Raw genomic sequence first — 22,218 nt, 5'->3', positions numbered from 1 at the left:
CGGACCTCTGGGTTATGGGCCCAGCACGCTCCCACTGCGCCACTCTGCTTGACGGATGCCCTGCTTAACAAGTTTCATTTATAAAAAATAAAAAAATCCTTGGCAAACAAGTTAACGGCTTAGCTAGCAGAGCGTGGTTTTGATCTACGGACATCTGGGTTATGGGCCCAGCACGCTCCCACTGCGCCACTCTGCTGGACGGATGCCCTGTTTAACAAGTTTCATTTATAAAAAATAAAAAATCCTCGGCAAACAAGTTAACCGTGTTAGCTAGCAGAGCGTGGTTTCGATCCACGGACCTCTGGGTTATGGGCCCAGCACGCTCCCACTGCGCCACTCTGCTTAACGGATGCCCTGTTTAACAAGTTTCATTTATAAAAAATAAAAAATTCTCGGCAAACAAGTTAACGGTCTTAGCTAGCAGAGCGTGGTTTCGATCCACGGACCTCTGGGTTATGGGCCCAGCACGCTCCCACTGCGCCACTCTGCTTGACGGATGATCTGTTTAACAAGTTTAATTTCTAAAAAATAAAAAATCCTCGGCAAACAAGTTAACGGTCTTAGCTAGCAGAGCGTGGTTTCGATCCACGGACCTCTGGGTTATGGGCCCAGCACGCTCCCACTGCGCCACTCTGCTTGACGGATACCATGTTTAACAAGTTTCATTAATAAAAAATAAAAAATCCTCGGCAAACAAGTTAACCGTCTTAGCTAGCAGAGCGTGGTTTCGATCCACGGACCTCTGGGTTATTGGCCTAGCACGCTCCCACTGCGCCACTCTGTTTGACGGATGCCCTGTTTAACAAGTTTCATTTATAAAAAATAAAAAATCCTCGGCAAACAAGTTAACCGTCTTAGCTAGCAGAGCGTGGTTTCGATCCACGGACCTCTGGGTTATGGGCCCAGCACGCTCCCACTGCGCCACTCTGCTTGACGGATGCCCTGTTTAACAAGTTTCATTTATAAAAAATAAAAAATCCTCGGCAAACAAGTTAACCGTCTTAGCTAGCAGAGCGTGGTTTCGATCCACGGAACTCTGGGTTATGTGCCCAGCACGCTCGTACTGCACCACTCTGCTTGACGGATGCCATGTTTAACAAGTTTGATTAATAAAAAATAAAAAATCCTTGGCAAACAAGTTAACCGTCTTAGCTAGCAGAGCGTGGTTTCGATCCACGGACCTCTGGGTTATGGGCCCAGCACGCTCCCACTGCGCCACTCTGCTTGACGGATGCCCTGTTTAACAAGTTTCATTTATAAAAAATAAAAAATCCTCGGCAAACAAGTTAACCGTCTTAGCTAGCAGAGCGTGGTGTCGATCCATGGACCTCTGGGTTATGGGCCCAGCACGCTCCCACTGCGCCACTCTGTTTGACGGATGCCCTGTTTAACAAGTTTCATTTATAAAAAATAAAAAATTCTCGGCAAACAAGTTAAGCGTCTTAGCTAGCAGAGCGTGGTTTCGATCCACGGACCTCTGGGTTATGAGCCCAGCACGCTCCCACTGCGCCACTCTGCTTGACGGATGCCCTGTTTAACAAGTTTCATTTATAAAAAATAAAAAATCCTCGGCAAACAAGTTACCCGTCTTAGCTAGCAGAGCGTGGTTTCGATCCACGGACCTCTGGGTTATGGGCCCAGCACGCTCCCACCGCGCCGCTCTGCTTGACGGATGCCCTGTTTAACAAGTTTCATTTATAAAAAATAAAAAATCCTCGCCAACAAGTTAACCGTCTTAGCTAGCTGAGCGTGGTTTCGATCCACAGACCTCTGGGTTATGGGCCCCGCACGCTCCCACTGCGCCACTCTGCTTAACGGATGCCCTGTTTAACAAGTTTCATTTATAAAAAATAAAAAATCCTCGGCAAACAAGTTAAGCGTCTTAGCTAGCAGAGCGTGGTTTCGATCCACGGACCTCTGGGTTATGGGCCCAGCACGCTCCCACTACGCCACTCTGCTTGACGGATGCCATGTTTAACAAGTTTGATTAATAAAAACTAAAAAATCCTTGGCAAACAAGTTAACCGTCTTAGCTAGCAGAGCGTGGTTTCGATCCACGGACCTCTGGGTTATGGGCCCAGCACGCTCCCACTGCGCCACTCTGCTTGACGGATGCCCTGTTTAACAAGTTTCATTTATAAAAAATAAAAAATCCTCGGCAAACAAGTTAACCGTCTTAGCTAGCAGAGCGTGTTTTCGATCCACGGACCTCTGGGTTATGGGCCCAGCACGCTCCCACTGCGCCACTCTGCTTGACGGCTGCCCTGTTTAACAAGTTTCATTTATAAAAAATAAAAAATCCTCGGCAAACAAGTTAACCGTCTTAGCTAGCAGAACGTGGTTTCGATCCACGGACCTCTGGGTTATGGGCCCAGCACGCTCGTACTGCGCCACTCTGCTTGACGGATGCCCTTTTTAACAAGTTTCATTTATAAAAAATAAAAAATCCTCGGCAAACAAGTTAACCGTCTTAGCTAGCAGAGCGTGGTTTCGATCCACGGACCTCTGGGTTATGGGCCAAGCACGCTCCCACTGCGCCACTCTGCTTGACGGATGCCATGTTTAACAAGTTTGATTAATAAAAAATAAAAAATCCTCGGCAAACAAGTTAACCGTCTTAGCTAGCAGAGCGTGGTTTCGATCCACGGACCTCTGGTTTGTGGGCCCAGCACGCTCCCACAGCGCCACTCTGCTTGACGGATGCCCTGTTTAACAAGTTTCATTTATAAAAAATAAAAAATCCTCGGCAAACAAGTTAACCGTCTTAGCTAGCAGAGCGTGGTTTCGATCCACGGACCTCTGGGTTATGGGCCCAGCACGCTCCCACTGCGCCACTATGCTTGACGGATGCCCTGTTTATTAAGTTTCATTTATAAAAAATAAAAAATCCTCGGCAAACAAGTTAACCGTCTTAGCTAGCAGAGCGTGGTTTCGATCTACGGACCTCTGGGTTATGGGCCCAGCACGTTCCCACTGCGCTACTCTGCTTGACGGATGCCCTGTTTAACAAGTTTCATTTATAAAAAATAAAAAATCATCGGCAAACAAGTTAACCGTCTTAGCTAGCAGAGCGTGGTTTCGATCCACGGACCTCTGGGTTATGGGCCCAGCACGCTCCCACTGCGCCACTCTGCTTGACGGTAGCCCTGTTTAACAATTTTCATTTATAAAAAATAAAAAATCCTCGGCAAACAAGTTAACCGTCTTAGCTAGCAGAGCGTGGTTTCGATCCACGGACCTCTGGGTTATGGGCCCAGCACGCTCCCACTGCGCCACTCTGCTTGACGGATGCCTTGTTTAACAAGTTTCATTTATATAAAAAAAAAATCATCGGCAAACAAGTTAACCGTCTTAGCTAGCAGAGCGTGGTTTCGATCCACGGACCTCTGGGTTATGGGTCCAGCACGCTCCCACTGCGCCACTCTGCTTGACGTATGCCATGTTTAACAAGTTTCATTAATAAAAAATAAAAAATCCTCGGCAAACAAGTTAACCGTCTTAGCTAGCAAAGCGTGGTTTCGATCCACGGACCTCTGAGTTATGGGCCTAGCACGCTCCCACTGCGCCACTCTGCTTGACGGATGCCCTGTTTAACAAGTTTCATTTATAAAAAATAAAAAATCCTCGGCAAACAAGTTAACCGTCTTAGCTAGCAGAGCGTGGTTTCGATCCACGGACCTCTGGGTTATGGGCCCAGCACGCTCCCACTGCGCCACTATGCTTGACGGATGCCCTGTTTATTAAGTTTCATTTATAAAAAATAAAAAATCCTCGGCAAACAAGTTAACCGTCTTAGCTAGCAGAGCGTGGTTTCGATCTACGGACCTCTGGGTTATGGGCCCAGCACGTTCCCACTGCGCTACTCTGCTTGACGGATGCCCTGTTTAACAAGTTTCATTTATAAAAAATAAAAAATCATCGGCAAACAAGTTAACCGTCTTAGCTAGCAGAGCGTGGTTTCGATCCACGGACCTCTGGGTTATGGGCCCAGCACGCTCCCACTGCGCCACTCTGCTTGACGGTAGCCCTGTTTAACAATTTTCATTTATAAAAAATAAAAAATCCTCGGCAAACAAGTTAACCGTCTTAGCTAGCAGAGCGTGGTTTCGATCCAAGGACCTCTTGGTTATGGGCCCAGCACGCTCCCACTGCGCCACTCTGCTTGACGGATGCCTTGTTTAACAAGTTTCATTTATATAAAAAAAAAATCATCGGCAAACAAGTTAACCGTCTTAGCTAGCAGAGCGTGGTTTCGATCCACGGACCTCTGGGTTATGGGTCCAGCACGCTCCCACTGCGCCACTCTGCTTGACGTATGCCATGTTTAACAAGTTTCATTAATAAAAAATAAAAAATCCTCGGCAAACAAGTTAACCGTCTTAGCTAGCAAAGCGTGGTTTCGATCCACGGACCTCTGAGTTATGGGCCTAGCACGCTCCCACTGCGCCACTCTGCTTGACGGATGCCCTGTTTAACAAGTTTCATTTATAAAAAATAAAAAATCATCGGCAAACAAGTTAACCGTCTTAGCTAGCAGAGCGTGGTTTCGATCCACGGACCTCTGGGTGATGGGCCCAGCACGCTCCCACTGCGCCACTCTGCTTGACGGTTGCCCTGTTTAACAAGTTTCATTTATAAAAAATAAAAAATCCTCGGCAAACAAGTCAACCGTCTGAGCTAGCAGAGCGTGTCTTCGCTCCACGGACCTCTGGGTTATGGGCCCAGCACGCTCCCACTGCGCCACTCTGCTTGACGGATGCCCTGTTTAACAAGTTTCATTTATAAAAAATTACAAATCCTCGGCAAACAAGTTAACCGTCTTAGCTAGCAGAGCGTGGTTTCGATCCACGGACCTCTGGGCTATGGGCCAAGCACGCTCCCACTGCGCCACTTTGCTTGACGGATGCCCTGCTTAACAAGTTTCATTTATAAAAAATAAAAAAATCCTCGGCAAACAAGTTAACGGCTTAGCTAGCAGAGCGTGGTTTCGATCTACGGACCTCTGGGTTATGGGCCCAGCACGCTCCCACTGCGCCACTCTGCTTGACGGATGCCCTGTTTAACAAGTTTCATTTATAAAAAATATAAAATCCTCGGCAAACAAATTAACCGTCTTAGCTAGCAGAGCGTGGTTTCGATCCACTGACCTCTGGGTTATGGGCCCAGCACGCTCCCACTGCGCCACTCTGCTTAACGGATGCCCTGTTTAACAAGTTTCATTTATAAAAAATAAAAAATCCTCGGCAAACAAGTTAACCGTCTTAGCTAGCAGAGCGTGGTTTCGATCCACGGACCTCTGGGTTATGGGCCCAGCACGCTCCCACTGCGCCACTCTGCTTGACGGATGCCCTGCTTAACAAGTTTCATTTATAAAAAATAAAAAAATCCTCGGCAAACAAGTTAACGGCTTAGCTAGCAGAGCGTGGTTTCGATCTACGGACCTCTGGGTTATGGGCCCAGCACGCTCCCACTGCGCCACTCTGCTTGACGGATGGCCTGTTTAACAAGTTTCATTTATAAAAAATAAAAAATCCTCGGCAAACAAGTTAACCGTCTTAGCTAGCAGAGCGTGGTTTCGATCCACGGACCTCTGGGTTATCGGCCCAGCACGCTCCCACTGCGCCACTCTGCTTAACGGATGCCCTGTTTAACAAGTTTCATTTATAAAAAATAAAAAATTCTCGGCAAACAAGTTAACGGTCTTAGCTAGCAGAGCGTGGTTTCGATCCACGGACCTCTGGGTTATGGGCCCAGCACGCTCCCACTGCGCCACTCTGCTTGACGGATGATCTGTTTAACAAGTTTAATTTATAAAAAATAAAAAATCCTCGGCAAACAAGTTAACGGTCTTAGCTAGCAAAGCGTGGTTTCGATCCACGGACCTCTAGGTTATGGGCCCAGCACGCTCCCGCTGTGCCACTCTGCTTGACGGATGCCCTGTTTAACAAGTTTCATTTATAAAAAATAAAAAATCCTATGCAAACAAGTTAACCGTCTTAGCTAGCAGAGCGTGGTTTCGATCCACGGACCTCTGGGTTATGGGCCCAGCACGCTCCCACTGCGCCACTCTGCTTGACGGATGCCCTGTTTAACAAGTTTCATTTATAAAAAATAAAAAATCCTCGGCAAACAAGTTAACCGTCTTAGCTAGCAAAGCGTGGTTTCGATCCACGGACCTCTGGGTTATGGGCCCAGCACGCTCCCACTGCGCCACTCTGCTTGACGGATGCCCTGTTTAACAAGTTTCATTTATAAAAAATAAAAAATCCTCGGCAAACAAGTTAACCGTCTTAGCTAGCAGAGCGTGGTTTCGATCCACGGACCTCTGGGTTATGGGCCCAGCACGCTCCCACTGCGCCACTCTGCTTGACGGATGCCCTGTTTAACAAGTTTCATTTATAAAAAATAAAAAATCCTCGGCAAACAAGTTAACGGCCTAGCTAGCAGAGCGTGGTTTCGATCTACGGACCTCTGGGTTGTGGGCCCAGCACGCTCCCACTGCGCCACTCTGCTTGACGGATGCCCTGTTTAACAAGTTTCATTTATAAAAAATAAAAAATCCTCGGCAAACAAGTTAACGGTCTTAGCTAGCAGAGCGTGGTTTCGATCCACGGACCTCTGGGTTATGGGCCCAGCACGCTCCCACTGCGCCACTCTGCTTGACGGATGATCTGTTTAACAAGTTTAATTTATAAAAAATAAAAAATCCTCGGCAAACAAGTTAACGGTCTTAGCTAGCAGAGCGTGGTTTCGATCCACGGACCTCTGGGTTATGGGCCCAGCACGCTCCCACTGCGCCACTCTGCTTAACGGATGCCCTGTTTAACAAGTTTTATTTATAAAAAATAAAAAATTCTCGGCAAACAAGTTAACGGTCTTAGCTAGCAGAGCGTGGTTTCGATCCACGGACCTCTGGGTTATGGGCCCAGCACGCTCCCACTGCGCCACTCTGCTTGATGGATGATCTGTTTAACAAGTTTAATTTATAAAAAATAAAAAATCCTCGGCAAACAAGTTAACGGTCTTAGCTAGCAGAGCGTGGTTTCGATCCACGGACCTCTGGGTTATGGGCCCAGCACGCTCCCACTGCGCCACTCTGCTTGCCGGATACCATTTTTAACAAGTTTCATTAATAAAAAATAAAAAATCCTCGGCAAACAAGTTAACCGTCTTAGCTAGCAGAGCGTGGTTTCGATCCACGGACCTCTGGGTTATGGGCCTAGCACGCTCCCACTACGCCACTCTGTTTGACGGATGCCCTTTTTAACAAGTTTCATTTATAAAAAATAAAAAATCCTCGGCAAACAAGTTAACCGTCTTAGCTAGAAGAGCGTGGTTTCGATCCACGGACCTCTGGGTTATGGGCCCAGCACGCTCCCACTGCGCCACTCTGCTTGCCGGATGCCCTGTTTAACAAGTTTTATTTATAAAAAATAAAATATCCTCGGCAAACAAGTTAACCGTCTTAGCTAGCAGAGCGTGGTTTCGATCCACGAACCTCTGGGTTATGGGCCCAGCACGCTCCCACTGTGCCACTCTGCTTAACGGATGCCCTGTTTAACAAGTTTCATTTATAAAAAATAAAAAATTCTCGGCAAACAAGTTAACCGTCTTAGCTAGCAGAGCGTGGTTTCGATCAACGGACCTCTGGGTTATGGGCCCAGCACGCTCCCACTGCGCCACTCTGCTTGACGGATGCCCTGTTTAACAAGTTTCATTTATAAAAAATAAAAACTCCTCGGCTAACAAGTTAACCGTCTTAGCTAGCAGAGCGTGGTTTCGATCCACGGACCTCTGGGTTATGGGCCCAGCACGCTCCCACTGCGCCACTCTGCCTGACGGATGCCCTGCTTAACAAGTTTCATTTATAAAAAATAAAAAAATCCTTGGCAAACAAGTTAACGGCTTAGCTAGCAGAGCGTGGTTTCGATCTACGGACCTCTGGGTTATGGGCCCAGCACGCTCCCACTGCGCCACTCTGCTTGACGGATGCCCTGTTTAACAAGTTTCATTTATAAAAAATAAAAAATCCTCGGCAAACAAGTTAACCGTCTTAGCTAGCAGAGCGTGGTTTCGATCCACGGACATCTGGGTTATGGGCCCAGCACGCTCCCACTGCGCCACTCTGCTTAACGGATGCCCTGTTTAACAAGTTTCATTTATAAAAAATAAAAAATTCTCGGCAAACAAGTTAACGGTCTTAGCTAGCAGAGCGTGGTTTCGATCCACGGACCTCTGGGTTATGGGCCCAGCACGCTCCCACTGCGCCACTCTGCTTGACGGATGATCTGTTTAACAAGTTTAATTTCTAAAAAATAAAAAATCCTCGGCAAACAAGTTAACGGTCTTAGCTAGCAGAGCGTGGTTTCGATCCACGGACCTCTGGGTTATGGGCCCAGCACGCTCCCACTGCGCCACTCTGCTTGACGGATACCATGTTTAACAAGTTTCATTAATAAAAAATAAAAAATCCTCGGCAAAAAAGTTAACCATCTAAGCTAGCAGAGCGTGGTTTCGATCCACGGACCTCTGGGTTATTGGCCTAGCACGCTCCCACTGCGCCACTCTGTTTGACGGATGCCCTGTTTAACAAGTTTCATTTATAAAAAATAAAAAATCCTCGGCAAACAAGTTAACCGTCTTAGCTAGCAGAGCGTGGTTTCGATCCACGGACCTCTGGGTTATGGGCCCAGCACGTTCCCACTGCGCTACTCTGCTTGACAGATGCCCTGTTTAACAAGTTTCATTTATAAAAAATAAAAAATCATCGGCAAACAAGTTAACCGTCTTAGCTAGCAGAGCGTGGTTTCGATCCACGGACCTCTGGGTTATAGGCCCAGCACGCTCCCACTGCGCCACTCTGCTTGACGGTAGCCCTGTTTAACAATTTTCATTTATAAAAAATAAAAAATCCTCGGCAAACAAGTCAACCGTCTTAGCTAGCAGAGCGTGGTTTCGATCCACGGACCTCTGGGTTATGGGCCCAGCACGCTCCCACTGCGCCACTCTGCTTGACGGATGCCCTGTTTAACAAGTTTCATTTTTAAAAAATAAAAAATCCTATGCAAACAAGTTAACCGTCTTAGCTAGCAGAGCGTGGTTTCGATCCACGGACCTCTGGGTTATGGGCCCAGCACGCTCCCACTGCGCCACTCTGCTTGACGGATGCCCTGTTTAACAAGTTTCATTTATAAAAAATAAAAAATCCTATGCAAACAAGTTAACCGTCTTAGCTAGCAGAGCGTGGTTTCGATCCAGGGACCTCTGGGTTATGGGCCCAGCACGCCCCCACTGCGCCACTCAGCTTGACGGATGCCCTGTTTAACAAGTTTCATTTATAAAAAATAAAAAATCCTTGGCAAACAAGTTAACCGTCTTAGCTAACAGAGCGTGGTTTCGATCTACGGACCTCTGGGTTATGGGCCCAGCACGCTCCCACTGCGCCACTCTGCTTGACGGATGCCCTGTTTAACAAGTTTCATTTATAAAAAATAAAAAATCCTATGCAAACAAGTTAACCGTCTTAGCTAGCAGAGCGTGGTTTCGATCCACGAACCTCTGGGCTATGGGCCAAGCACGCTCCTACTGCGCCACTTTGCTTAACGGATGCCTTGTTTAACAAGTTTCATTTATAAAAAATAAAAAATTCTCGGCAAACAAGTTAACGGTCTTAGCTAGCAGAGCGTGGTTTCGATCCACTGACCTCTGGGTTATGGGCCCAGCACGCTCCCACTGCGCCACTCTGCTTAACGGATGCCGTGTTTAACAAGTTTCATTTATAAAAAATAAAAAATCCTCGGCAAACAAGTCAACCGTCTTAGCTAGCAGAGCGTGGTTTCGATCCACGGACCTCTGGGTTATGGGCCCAGCACGCTCCCACTGCGCCACTCTGCTTGACGGATGCCCTGTTTAACAAGTTTCATTTATAAAAAATAAAAAATCCTATGCAAACAAGTTAACCGTCTTAGCTAGCAGAGCGTGGTTTCGATCCACGGACCTCTGGGCTATGGGCCAAGCACGCTCCTACTGCGCCACTTTGCTTAACGGATGCCCTGTTTAACAAGTTTCATTTATAAAAAATAAAAAATTCTCGGCAAACAAGTTAACGGTCTTAGCTAGCAGAGCGTGGTTTCGATCCACTGACCTCTGGGTTATGGGCCCAGCACGCTCCCACTGCGCCACTCTGCTTAACGGATGCCCTGTTTAACAAGTTTCATTTATAAAAAATAAAAAATCCTCGGCAAACAAGTTAACCGTCTTAGCTAGCAGAGCGTGGTTTAGATCCACGGACCTCTGGGTTATGGGCCCAGCACGCTCCCACTGCGCCACTCTGCTTGACGGATGCCCTGCTTAACAAGTTTCATTTATAAAAAATAAAAAAATCCTCGGCAAACAAGTTAACGGCTTAGCTAGCAGAGCGTGGTTTCGATCTACGGACCTCTGGGTTATGGGCCCAGCACGCTCCCACTGCGCCACTCTGCTTGACGGATGCCCTGTTTAACAAGTTTCATTTATAAAAAATAAAAAATCCTCGGCAAACAAGTTAACCGTCTTAGCTAGCAGAGCGTGGTTTCGATCCACGGACCTCTGGGTTATCGGCCCAGCACGCTCCCACTGCGCCACTCTGCTTAACGGATGCCCTGTTTAACAAGTTTCATTTATAAAAAATAAAAAATTCTCGGCAAACAAGTTAACGGTCTTAGCTAGCAGAGCGTGGTTTCGATCCACGGACCTCTGGGTTATGGGCCCAGCACGCTCCCACTGCGCCACTCTGCTTGACGGATGATCTGTTTAACAAGTTTAATTTATAAAAAATAAAAAATCCTCGGCAAACAAGTTAACGGTCTTAGCTAGCAAAGCGTGGTTTCGATCCACGGACCTCTAGGTTATGGGCCCAGCACGCTCCCGCTGTGCCACTCTGCTTGACGGATGCCCTGTTTAACAAGTTTCATTTATAAAAAATAAAAAATCCTATGCAAACAAGTTAACCGTCTTAGCTAGCAGAGCGTGGTTTCGATCCACGGACCTCTGGGTTATGGGCCCAGCACGCTCCCACTGCGCCACTCTGCTTGACGGATGATCTGTTTAACAAGTTTAATTTATAAAAAATAAAAAATCCTCGGCAAACAAGTTAACGGTCTTAGCAAGCAGAGTGTGGTTTCGATCCACGGACCTCTAGGTTATGGGCCCAGCACGCTCCCGCTGTGCCACTCTGCTTGACGGATGCCCTGTTTAACAAGTTTCATTTATAAAAAATAAAAAATCCTATGCAAACAAGTTAACCGTCTTAGCTAGCAGAGCGTGGTTTCGATCCACGGACCTCTGGGTTATGGGCCCAGCACGCTCCCACTGCGCCACTCTGCTTGACGGATGCCCTGTTTAACAAGTTTCATTTATAAAAAATAAAAAATCCTCGGCAAACAAGTTAACCGTCTTAGCTAGCAGAGCGTGGTTTCGATCCACGGACCTCTGGGTTATGGGCCCAGCACGCTCCCACTGCGCCACTCTGCTTGACGGATGCCCTGCTTAACAAGTTTCATTTATAAAAAATAAAAAAATCCTTGGCAAACAAGTTAACGGCTTAGCTAGCAGAGCGTGGTTTCGATCTACGGACCTCTGGGTTGTGGGCCCAGCACGCTCCCACTGCGCCACTCTGCTTGACGGATGCCCTGTTTAACAAGTTTCATTTATAAAAAATAAAAAATCCTCGGCTAACAAGTTAACCGTCTTAGCTAGCAGAGCGTGGTTTCGATCCACGGACCTCTGGGTTATGGGCCCAGCACGCTCCCACTGCGCCACTCTGCTTAACGGATGCCCTGTTTAACAAGTTTTATTTATAAAAAATAAAAAATTCTCGGCAAACAAGTTAACGGTCTTAGCTAGCAGAGCGTGGTTTCGATCCACGACCTCTGGGTTATTGGCCCAGCACGCTCCCACTGCGCCACTCTGCTTGACGGATGATCTGTTTAACAAGTTTAATTTATAAAAAATAAAAAATCCTCGGCAAACAAGTTAACGGTCTTAGCTAGCAGAGCGTGGTTTCGATCCACGGACCTCTGGGTTATGGGCCCAGCACGCTCCCACTGCGCCACTCTGCTTGCCGGATACCATTTTTAACAAGTTTCATTAATAAAAAATAAAAAATCCTCGGCAAACAAGTTAACCGTCTTAGCTAGCAGAGCGTGGTTTCGATCCACGGACCTCTGGGTTATGGGCCTAGCACGCTCCCACTACGCCACTCTGTTTGACGGATGCCCTTTTTAACAAGTTTCATTTATAAAAAATAAAAAATCCTCGGCAAACAAGTTAACCGTCTTAGCTAGAAGAGCGTGGTTTCGATCCACGGACCTCTGGGTTATGGGCCCAGCACGCTCCCACTGCGCCACTCTGCTTGCCGGAAGCCCTGTTTAACAAGTTTCATTTATAAAAAATAAAATATCCTCGGCAAACAAGTTAACCGTCTTAGCTAGCAGAGCGTGGTTTCGATCCACGAACCTCTGGGTTATGGGCCCAGCACGCTCCCACTGTGCCACTCTGCTTAACGGATGCCCTGTTTAACAAGTTTCATTTATAAAAAATAAAAAATTATCGGCAAACAAGTTAACCGTCTTAGCTAGCAGAGCATGGTTTCGATCCACGGACCTCTGGGTTATGGGCCCAGCACGCTCCCACTGCGCCACTCTGCCTGACGGATGCCCTGCTTAACAAGTTTCATTTATAAAAAATAAAAAAATCCTTGGCAAACAAGTTAACGGCTTAGCTAGCAGAGCGTGGTTTCGATCTACGGACCTCTGGGTTATGGGCCCAGCACGCTCCCACTGCGCCACTCTGCTTGACGGATGCCCTGTTTAACAAGTTTCATTTATAAAAAATAAAAAATCCTCGGCAAACAAGTTAACCGTCTTAGCTAGCAGAGCGTGGTTTCGATCCACGGACATCTGGGTTATGGGCCCAGCACGCTCCCACTGCGCCACTCTGCTTAACGGATGCCCTGTTTAACAAGTTTCATTTCTAAAAAATAAAAAATCCTCGGCAAACAAGTTAACGGTGTTAGCTAGCAGAGCGTGGTTTCGATCCACGGACCTCTGGGTTATGGGCCCAGCACGCTCCCACTGCGCCACTCTGCTTGACGGATACCATGTTTAACAAGTTTCATTAATAAAAAATAAAAAATCCTCGGCAAACAAGTTAACCATCTAAGCTAGCAGAGCGTGGTTTCGATCCACGGACCTCTGGGTTATTGGCCTAGCACGCTCCCACTGCGCCACTCTGTTTGACGGATGCCCTGTTTAACAAGTTTCATTTATAAAAAATAAAAAATCCTCGGCAAACAAGTTAACCGTCTTAGCTAGCAGAGCGTGGTTTCGATCCACGGACCTCTGGGTTATGGGCCCAGCACGTACCCACTGCGCTACTCTGCTTGACGGATGCCCTGTTTAACAAGTTTCATTTATAAAAAATAAAAAATCATCGGCAAACAAGTTAACCGTCTTAGCTAGCAGAGCGTGGTTTCGATCCACGGACCTCTGGGTTATAGGCCCAGCACGCTCCCACTGCGCCACTCTGCTTGACGGTAGCCCTGTTTAACAATTTTCATTTATAAAAAATAAAAAATCCTCGGCAAACTAGTTAACCGTCTTAGCTAGCAGAGCGTGGTTTCGATCCACGGACCTCTGGGTTATGGGCCCAGCACGCTCCCACTGCGCCACTCTGCTTGACGGATGCCGTGTTTAACAAGTTTCATTTATAAAAAATAAAAAATCCTATGCAAACAAGTTAACCGTCTTAGCTAGCAGAGCGTGGTTTCGATCCACGGACCTCTGGGTTATGGGCCCAGCACGCTCCCACTGCGCCACTCTGCTTGACGGATGCCCTGTTTAACAAGTTGCATTTATAAAAAATAAAAAATCCTATGCAAACAAGTTAACCGTCTTAGCTAGCAGAGCGTGGTTTCGATCCAGGGACCTCTGGGTTATGGGCCCAGCACGCTCCCACTGCGCCACTCTGCTTGACGGATGCCCTGTTTAACAAGTTTCATTTATAAAAAATAAAAAATCCTTGGCAAACATGTTAACGGCTTAGCTAACAGAGCGTGGTTTCGATCTACGGACCTCTGGGTTATGGGCCCAGCACGCTCCCACTGCGCCACTCTGCTTAACGGATGCCCTGTTTAACAAGTTTCATTTATAAAAAATAAAAAATTATCGGCAAAAAAGTTAACCGTCTTAGCTAGCAGAGCGTGGTTTCGATCCACGGACCTCTGGGTTATAGGCCCAGAACCCTCCCACTGCGCCACTCTGCTTGACGGTAGCCCTGTTTAACAATTTTCATTTATAAAAAATAAAAAATCCTCGGCAAACTAGTTAACCGTCTTAGCTAGCAGAGCGTGGTTTCGATCCACGGACCTCTGGGTTATGGGCCCAGCACGCTCCCACTGCGCCACTCTGCTTGACGGATGCCGTGTTTAACAAGTTTCATTTATAAAAAATAAAAAATCCTCGGCAAACAAGTTAACCGTCTTAGCTAGCAGAGCGTGGTTACGATCCACGGACATCTGGGTTATGGGCCGAGCACGCTCCCACTGCGCCACTCTGCTTAACGGATGCCCTGTTCAACAAGTTTCATTTATAAAAAATAAAAAATTCTCGGCAAACAAGTTAACGGTCTTAGCTAGCAGAACGTGGTTTCGATCCACGGACCTCTGGGTTATGGGCCCAGCACGCTCCCACTGCGCCACTCTGCTTAACGGATGCCCTGTTCAACAAGTTTCATTTATAAAAAATAAAAAATTCTCGGCAAAAAAGTTAACCGTCTTAGCTAGCAGAGCGTGGTTTCGATCCACGGACCTCTGGGTTATAGGCCCAGCACGCTCCCACTGCGCCACTCTGCTTGACGGTAGCCCTGTTTAACAATTTTCATTTATAAAAAATAAAAAATCCTCGGCAAACTAGTTAACCGTCTTAGCTAGCAGAGCGTGGTTTCGATCCACGGACCTCTGGGTTATGGGCCCAGCACGCTCCCACTGCGCCACTCTGCTTGACGGATGCCCTGTTTAACAAGTTTCATTTATAAAAAATAAAAAATCCTCGGCAAACAAGTTAACCGTCTTATCTAGCAGAGCGTGGTTTCGATCCACGGACATCTGGGTTATGGGCCCAGCACGCTCCCACTGCGCCACTCTGCTTAACGGATGCCCTGTTTAACAAGTTTCATTTATAAAAAATAAAAAATTCTCGGCAAACAAGTTAACGGTCTTAGCTAGCAGAGCGTGGTTTCGATCCACGGACCTCTGGGTTATGGGCCCAGCACGCTCCCACTGCGCCACTCTGCTTGACGGATGATCTGTTTAACAAGTTTAATTTCTAAAAAATAAAAAATCCTCGGCAAACAAGTTAACGGTCTTAGCTAGCAGAGCGTGGTTTCGATCCACGGACCTCTGGGTTATGGGCCCAGCACGCTCCCACTGCGCCACTCTGCTTGACGGATACCATGTTTAACAAGTTTCATTAATAAAAAATAAAAAATCCTCGGCAAACAAGTTAACCATCTAAGCTAGCAGAGCGTGGTTTCGATCCACGGACCTCTGGGTTATTGGCCTAGCACGCTCCCACTGCGCCACTCTGTTTGACGGATGCCCTGTTTAACAAGTTTCATTTATAAAAAATAAAAAATCCTCGGCAAACAAGTTAACCGTCTTAGCTAGCAGAGCGTGGTTTCGATCCACGGACCTCTGGGTTATGGGCCCAGCACGTTCCCACTGCGCTACTCTGCTTGACGGATGCCCTGTTTAACAAGTTTCATTTATAAAAAATAAAAAATCATCGGCAAACAAGTTAACCGTCTTAGCTAGCAGAGCGTGGTTTCGATCCACGGACCTCTGGGTTATAGGCCCAGCACGCTCCCACTGCGCCACTCTGCTTGACGGTAGCCCTGTTTAACAATTTTCATTTATAAAAAATAAAAAATCCTCGGCAAACTAGTTAACCGTCTTAGCTAGCAGAGCGTGGTTTCGATCCACGGACCTCTGGGTTATGGGCCCAGCACGCTCCCACTGCGCCACTCTGCTTGACGGATGCCGTGTTTAACAAGTTTCATTTATAAAAAATAAAAAATCCTCGGCAAACAAGTCAACCGTCTTAGCTAGCAGAGCGTGGTTTCGATCCACGGACCTCTGGGTTATGGGCCCATCACGCTCCCACTGCGCCACTCTGCTTGACGGATGCCCTGTTTAACAAGTTTCATTTATAAAAAATAAAAAATCCTATGCAAACAAGTTAACCGTCTTAGCTAGCAGAGCGTGGTTTCGATCCACGGACCTCTGGGTTATGGGCCCAGCACGCTCCCACTGCGCCACTCTGCTTGACGGATGCCCTGTTTAACAAGTTTCATTTATAAAAAATAAAAAATCCTTGGCAAACAAGTTAACGGCTTAGCTAACAGAGCGTGGTTTCGATCTACGGACCTCTGGGTTATGGGCCCAGCACGCTCCCACTGCGCCACTCTGCTTGACGGATGCCCTGTTTAACAAGTTTCATTTATAAAAAATAAAAAATCCTCGGCAAACAAGTTAACCGTCTTAGCTAGCAGAGCGTGGTTTCGATCCACGGACCTCTGGGTTATGGGCCCAGCACGCTCCCACTGCGCCACTCTGCTTAACGGATGCCCTGTTTAACAAGTTTCATTTATAAAAAATAAAAAATTCTCGGCAAAAAAGTTAACCGTCTTAGCTAGCAGAGCGTAGTTTCGATCCACGGACCTCTGGGTTATAGGCCCAGCACGCTCCCACTGCGCCACTCTGCTTGACGGTAGCCCTGTTTAACAATTTTCATTTATAAAAAATAAAAAATCCTCGGCAAACTAGTTAACCGTCTTAGCTAGCAGAGCGTGGTTTCGATCCACGGACCTCTGGGTTATGGGCCCAGCACGCTCCCATTGCGCCACTCTGCTTGACGGATGCCGTGTTTAACAAGTTTCATTTATAAAAAATAAAAAATCCTCGGCAAACAAGTCAACCGTCTTAGCTAGCAGAGCGTGGTTTCGATCCACGGACCTCTGGGTTATGGGCCCAGCACGCTCCCACTGCGCCACTCTGCTTGACGGATGCCCTGTTTAACAAGTTTCATTTATAAAAAATAAAAAATCCTATGCAAACAAGTTAACCGTCTTAGCTAGCAGAGCGTGGTTTCGATCCACGGACCTCTGGGCTATGGGCCAAGCACGCTCCTACTGCGCCACTTTGCTTAACGGATGCCCTGTTTAACAAGTTTCATTTATAAAAAATAAAAAATTCTCGGCAAACAAGTTAACGGTCTTAGCTAGCAGAGCGTGGTTTCGATCCACGGACCTCTGGGTTATGGGCCCAGCACGCTCCCACTGCGCCACTCTGCTTGACGGATGATCTGTTTAACAAGTTTAATTTATAAAAAATAAAAAATCCTCGGCAAACAAGTTAACGGTCTTAGCTAGCAGAGCGTGGTTTCGAACCACGGACCTCTGGGTTATGGGACCAGCACGCTCCCGCTGGGCCACTCTGCTTGACGGATGCCCTGTTTAACAAGTTTCATTTATAAAAAATAAAAAATCCTATGCAAACAAGTTAACCGTCTTAGCTAGCAGAGCGTGGTTTCGATCCAGGGACCTCTGGGTTATGGGCCCAGCACGCTCCCACTGCGCCACTCTGCTTGACGGATGCCCTGTTTAACAAGTTTCATTTATAAAAAATAAAAAATCCTCGGCAAACAAGTTAACCGTCTTAGCTAGCAGAGCGTGGTTTCGATCCACGGACCTCTGGGTTATGGGCCCAGCACGCTCCCACTGCGCCACTCTGCTTGACGGATGCCCTTCTTAACAAGTTTCATTTATAAAAAATAAAAAATCCTTGGCAAACAAGTTAACGGCTTAGCTAACAGAGCGTGGTTTCGATCTACGGACCTCTGGGTTATGTTCCCAGCACGCTCCCACTGCGCCACTCTGCTTGACGGATGCCCTGTTTAACAAGTTTCATTTATAAAAAATAAAAAATCCTCGGCAAACAAGTTAACCGTCTTAGCTAGCAGAGCGTGGTTTCGATCCACGGACCTCTGGGTTATGGGCCCAGCACGCTATCACTGCGCCACTCTGCTTAACGGATGCCCTGTTTAACAAGTTTCATTTATAAAAAATAAAAAATTCTCGGCAAAAAAGTTAACGGTCTTAGCTAGCAGAGCGTGGTTTCGATCCACGGACCTCTGGGTTATGGGCCCAGCACGCTCCCACTGCGCCACTCTGCTTGACGGATGATCTGTTTAACAAGTTTAATTTATAAAAAATAAAAAATACTCGGCAAACAAGTTAACGGTCTTAGCTAGCAGAGCGTGGTTTCGATCCACGGACCTCTGGGTTATGGGCCCAGCACGCTCCCACTGCGCCACTCTGCTTGACGGATACCATGTTTAACAAGTTTCATTAATAAAAAATAAAAAATCCTCGGCAAACAAGTTAACCGTCTTAGCTAGCAGAGCGTGGTTTCGATCCACGAACCTCTGGGTTATGGGCCTAGCACGCTCCCACTACGCCACTCTGTTTGACGGATGCCCTGTTTAGCAAGTTTCATTTATAAAAAATAAAAAATCATCGGCAAACAAATAACCGTCTTAGCTAGCAGAGCGTGGTTTCGATCCACGGACCTCTGGGTTATGGGCCCAGCACGCTCCCACTGCGCCACTCTGCTTGACGGATGCCCTGTTTAACAAGTTTCATTTATAAAAAATAAAATATCCTCGGCAAACAAGTTAACCGTCTTATCTAGCAGAGCGTGGTTTCGATCCACGAACCTCTGGGTTATGGGCCCAGCACGCTCCCACTGTGCCACTCTGCTTAACGGATGCCCTGTTTAACAAGTTTCATTTATAAAAAATAAAAAATTATCGGCAAACAAGTTAACCGTCTTAGCTAGCAGAGCGTGGTTTCGATCCACGGACCTCTGGGTTATGGGCCCAGCACGCTCCCACTGCGCCACTCTGCTTGACGGATGCCGTGTTTAACAAGTTTCATTTATAAAAAATAAAAAATCCTCGGCAAACAAGTTAACGGCTTAGCTAGCAGAGCGTGGTTTTGATCTACGGACCTCTGGGTTATGGGCCCAGCACGCTCCCACTGCGCCACTCTGCTTGACGGATGACCTGTTTAACAAGTTTAATTTCTAAAAAATAAAAAATCCTCGGCAAACAAGTTAACGGTCTTAGCTAGCAGAGCGTGGTTTTGATCTACGGACCTCTGGGTTATGGGCCCAGCACGCTCCCACTGCGCCACTCTGCTTGACGGATGCCCTGTTTAACAAGTTTCATTTATAAAAAATAAAAAATCCTCGGCAAACAAGTTAACCGTCTTAGCTAGCAGAGCGTGGTTTCGATCCACGGACCTCTGGGTTATGGGCCCAGCACGCTCCCACTGCGCCACTCTGCTTAACGGATGCCCTGTTTAACAAGTTTCATTTATAAAAAATAAAAAATTGTCGGCAAACAAGTTAACGGTCTTAGCTAGCAGAGCGTGGTTTCGATCCACGGACCTCTGGGTTATGGGCCCAGCACGCTCCCACTGCGCCACTCTGCTTGACGGATGATCTGTTTAACAAGTTTAATTTCTAAAAAATAAAAAATCCTCGGCAAACAAGTTAACGGTCTTAGCTAGCAGAGCGTGGTTTCAATCCACGGACCTCTGGGTTATGGGCCCAGCACGCTCCCACTGCGCCACTCTGTTTGACGGATGCCCTGTTAAACAAGTTTCATTTATAAAAAATAAAAAATCATCGGCAAACAAATAACCGTCTTAGCTAGCAGAGCGTGGTTTCGATCCACGGACCTCTGGGTTATGGGCCCAGCACGCTCCCACTGCGCCACTCTGCTTGACGGATGCCCTGTTTAACAAGTTTCATTTATAAAAAATAAAATATCCTCGGCAAACAAGTTAACCGTCTTATCTAGCAGAGCGTGGTTTCGATCCACGAACCTCTGGGTTATGGGCCCAGCACGCTCCCACTGTGCCACTCTGCTTAACGGATGCCCTGTTTAACAAGTTTCATTTATAAAAAATAAAAAATTATCGGCAAACAAGTTAACCGTCTTAGCTAGCAGAGCGTGGTTTCGATCCACGGACCTCTGGGTTATGGGCCCAGCACGCTCCCACTGCGCCACTCTGCTTGACGGATGCCGTGTTTAACAAGTTTCATTTATAAAAAATAAAAAATCCTCGGCAAACAAGTTAACCGTCTTAGCTAGCAGAGCGTGGTTTCGATCCACGGACCTCTGGGTTATGGGCCCAGCACGCTCCCACTGCGCCACTCTGCTTGACGGATGCCCTGTTCAACAAGTTTCATTTATAAAAAATAAAAAATCCTCGGCAAACAAGTTAACCGTCTTAGCTAGCAGAGCGTGGTTTCGATCCACGGACCTCTGGGTTATGGGCCCAGCACGCTCCCACTGCGCCACTCTGCTTAACGGATGCCCTGTTTAACAAGTTTCATTTATAAAAAATAAAAAATTCTCGGCAAACAAGTTAACGGTCTTAGCTAGCAGAGCGTGGTTTCGATCCACGGACCTCTGGGTTATGGGCCCAGCACGCTCCCACTGCGCCACTCTGCTTGACGGATGATCTGTTTAACAAGTTTAATTTCTAAAAAATAAAAAATCCTCGGCAAACAAGTTAACGGTCTTAGCTAGCAGAGCGTGGTTTCGATCCACGGACCTCTGGGTTATGGGCCCAGCACGCTCCCACTGCGCCACTCTGCTTGACGGATACCATGTTTAACAAGTTTCATTAATAAAAAATAAAAAATCCTCGGCAAACAAGTTAACCGTCTTAGCTAGCAGAGCGTGGTTTCGATCCACGGACCTCTGGGTTATTGGCCTAGCACGCTCCCACTGCGCCACTCTGTTTGACGGATGCCCTGTTAAACAAGTTTCATTTATAAAAAATAAAAAATCATCGGCAAACAAATAACCGTCTTAGCTAGCAGAGCGTGGTTTCGATCCACGGACCTCTGGGTTATGGGCCCAGCACGTTCCCACTGCGCCACTCTGCTTAACGGATGCCCTGTTTAACAAGTTTCATTTATAAAAAATAAAAAATTATCGGCAAACAAGTTAACCGTCTTAGCTAGCAGAGCGTGGTTTCGATCCACGGACCTCTGGGTTATGGGCCCAGCACGCTCCCACTGCGCCACTCTGCTTGACGGATGCCGTGTTTAACAAGTTTCATTTATAAAAAATAAAAAATCCTCGGCAAACAAGTTAACCGTCTTAGCTAGCAGAGCGTGGTTTCGATCCACGGACCTCTGGGTTATGGGCCCAGCACGCTCCCAATGCGCCACTCTGCTTGACGGATGCCCTGCTTAACAAGTTTCATTTATAAAAAATAAAAAAATCCTTGGCAAACAAGTTAACGGCTTAGCTAGCAGAGCGTGGTTTTGATCTACGGACCTCTGGGTTATGGGCCCAGCACGCTCCCACTGCGCCACTCTGCTCGACGGATGCCCTGTTTAACAAGTTTCATTTATAAAAAATAAAAAATCCTCGGCAAACAAGTTAACGGTCTTACCTAGCAGAGCGTGGTTTCGATCCACGGACCTCTGGGTTATGGGCCCAGCACGCTCCCACTGCGCCACTCTGCTTAACGGATGCCCTGTTTAACAAGTTTCATTTATAAAAAATATAAAATCATCGGCAAACAAATAACCGTCTTAGCTAGCAGAGCGTGGTTTCGATCCACGGACCTCTGGGTTATGGGCCCAGCACGCTCCCACTGCGCCACTCTGCTTGACGGATGCCCTGTTTAACAAGTTTCATTTATAAAAAATAAAATATCCTCGGCAAACAAGTTAACCGTCTTATCTAGCAGAGCGTGGTTTCGATCCACGAACCTCTGGGTTATGGGCCCAGCACGCTCCCACTGTGCCACTCTGCTTAACGGATGCCCTGTTTAACAAGTTTCATTTATAAAAAATAAAAAATTATCGGCAAACAAGTTAACCGTCTTAGCTAGCAGAGCGTGGTTTCGATCCACGGACCTCTGGGTTATGGGCCCAGCACGCTCCCACTGCGCCACTCTGCTTGACGGATGCCGTGTTTAACAAGTTTCATTTATAAAAAATAAAAAATCCTCGGCAAACAAGTTAACGGCTTAGCTAGCAGAGCGTGGTTTTGATCTACGGACCTCTGGGTTATGGGCCCAGCACGCTCCCAC

The 22,218-nt window shown here is 47.0% G+C and overlaps 7 non-coding genes across 7 annotated transcripts; all 7 read right to left on the bottom strand.

The window, feature by feature from the left end:
* Positions 1-1,447: 1,447 nt before the first annotated feature.
* Positions 1,448-1,519, bottom strand: TRNAM-CAU (transfer RNA methionine (anticodon CAU)). Its single transcript has one exon. It is a non-coding gene; the product is annotated as a tRNA-Met (tRNA).
* A 4,041-nt stretch (positions 1,520-5,560) lies between these two features.
* On the bottom strand, positions 5,561-5,632 carry TRNAI-GAU (transfer RNA isoleucine (anticodon GAU)). The gene has a single exon. It is a non-coding gene; the product is annotated as a tRNA-Ile (tRNA).
* Positions 5,633-8,793: 3,161 nt separating this feature from the next.
* On the bottom strand, positions 8,794-8,865 carry TRNAI-UAU (transfer RNA isoleucine (anticodon UAU)). Its single transcript has one exon. It is a non-coding gene; the product is annotated as a tRNA-Ile (tRNA).
* Positions 8,866-10,557: 1,692 nt separating this feature from the next.
* Positions 10,558-10,629, bottom strand: TRNAI-GAU (transfer RNA isoleucine (anticodon GAU)). Its single transcript has one exon. It is a non-coding gene; the product is annotated as a tRNA-Ile (tRNA).
* Positions 10,630-13,496: 2,867 nt separating this feature from the next.
* On the bottom strand, positions 13,497-13,568 carry TRNAI-UAU (transfer RNA isoleucine (anticodon UAU)). The gene has a single exon. It is a non-coding gene; the product is annotated as a tRNA-Ile (tRNA).
* A 1,250-nt stretch (positions 13,569-14,818) lies between these two features.
* Positions 14,819-14,890, bottom strand: TRNAI-UAU (transfer RNA isoleucine (anticodon UAU)). The gene has a single exon. It is a non-coding gene; the product is annotated as a tRNA-Ile (tRNA).
* Positions 14,891-15,847: 957 nt separating this feature from the next.
* On the bottom strand, positions 15,848-15,919 carry TRNAI-UAU (transfer RNA isoleucine (anticodon UAU)). The gene has a single exon. It is a non-coding gene; the product is annotated as a tRNA-Ile (tRNA).
* Between the last annotated feature and the right edge of the window lie 6,299 nt (positions 15,920-22,218).

Source organism: Leiobunum rupestre, chromosome 2, assembly GCF_980474605.1.
Source record: "Leiobunum rupestre chromosome 2, qqLeiRupe1.1.hap1, whole genome shotgun sequence".
NCBI lineage: Eukaryota > Metazoa > Arthropoda > Arachnida > Opiliones > Sclerosomatidae > Leiobunum > Leiobunum rupestre.
Note: the sequence above shows the minus strand (reverse complement) of the source record. Positions and strands in the feature narration are given on the sequence as shown.